This window comes from Olea europaea, unplaced genomic scaffold (genome assembly GCF_002742605.1).
Source record: "Olea europaea var. sylvestris unplaced genomic scaffold, O_europaea_v1 scaffold37371, whole genome shotgun sequence".
Classification (NCBI taxonomy): domain Eukaryota; kingdom Viridiplantae; phylum Streptophyta; class Magnoliopsida; order Lamiales; family Oleaceae; genus Olea; species Olea europaea.
In genome coordinates this window covers 1-1,125 of record NW_019256716.1, presented here as the reverse complement: position 1 = coordinate 1,125, position 1,125 = coordinate 1, and the positions used below count along the sequence as shown (strand labels likewise).

At 33.1% G+C, this 1,125-nt stretch overlaps 1 long non-coding RNA gene across 1 annotated transcript; it reads left to right on the top strand.

Annotated features, from left to right (window-relative positions):
* The first annotated feature begins 23 nt into the window (after positions 1 to 23).
* Positions 24 to 645, top strand: LOC111386816. Its single transcript, XR_002701329.1, has 2 exons — positions 24 to 200; positions 355 to 645. It is a non-coding gene; the product is annotated as an uncharacterized LOC111386816 (long non-coding RNA).
* Positions 646 to 1,125: the final 480 nt, after the last annotated feature.

Below are 1,125 nucleotides of genomic sequence, written 5' to 3'. Positions count from 1 at the left end.
TTTCTCTTATTTTGTGAGAAAGTATGATCAAGTGCAAATTCAGTAAATTCTTTTCAAATTTGATATAGAAAATGCTTCCTAAGGATCTGGCTAAGTATTTTTGGCACATGTACAGGCTGATGGAAACCAAAGTCAACGTGCTTCTTCCAGACAACAACATCAGCCGAGTGGCACCGAATCAGAACCGAGTTTAAAACGCTGTAGGGTATTGTTTATCTATTTTCAGTCTTTCCATTCTTCATTTCGTTATCTCCTAAACCTGTACCACTCCAATATGAAGCAAAGTTGCAACCTTTTAAAGGCATAATGGCATCTTCATTTTGTACTGAAGCATTTTCTATATACTCGATGCAGAGGTGATCGATGCGATAGGATTCTGGACACATACTCATTCGGGTCAGAATGTTTTGAAACGTTTTAGTTGAATAGATACACAGATTGTATAACTACTCAAGATGCGTTGGCAATTGCGACGCTGGTACATATTAGAATATGATCACACAAATACATACATTTTTCTAGACGACTATTTTCGCTTTTCTTTTCTGGTTTCAATTCTGTCATCTTGGTTCATTACCTTAATATACTGGAATCCAGCAATTCATTCTATATTGTTGCATGAAATTACATTACATTTTTCCTTGACTTATGCTGAGGTTGGCGATATAGCCTGTTTGTGTGCTTCTGATTTGGCTGGAAAAACTGGGAACCTCTTTAAATTCAGTCCTTGGGACACTGATTTAGTTTCTGATTTGAACTTTTGATCTTTGGCCTTTTAATTTTTTTCGTGTCAATATTCAATTAGATCTTTAGACGTCACAAATCCATTATTGGGAGAAAGATTTGCAAAAAGTGCATTCTGAAATATCAGTAACTATGATTTTTATAAATATTAATAAATAACATTTTGTGTTAAGTTTCTTTGTAACTTCTTAGGTTCTTTTCCAAGTACATTGGGCAATTTGGCTGTTTAAATTTTCAAATCTTTTTGTACAAAAATTCTTACTACATTTTGCACATTTTACTAATAAGAAAATGCGCCAACAACTTGTCATTTTTGGAGTGCAAAAAGTTCAATTTACCATTTTAATTACTTTTTTAATGCATTTAATCCACAATTTATTT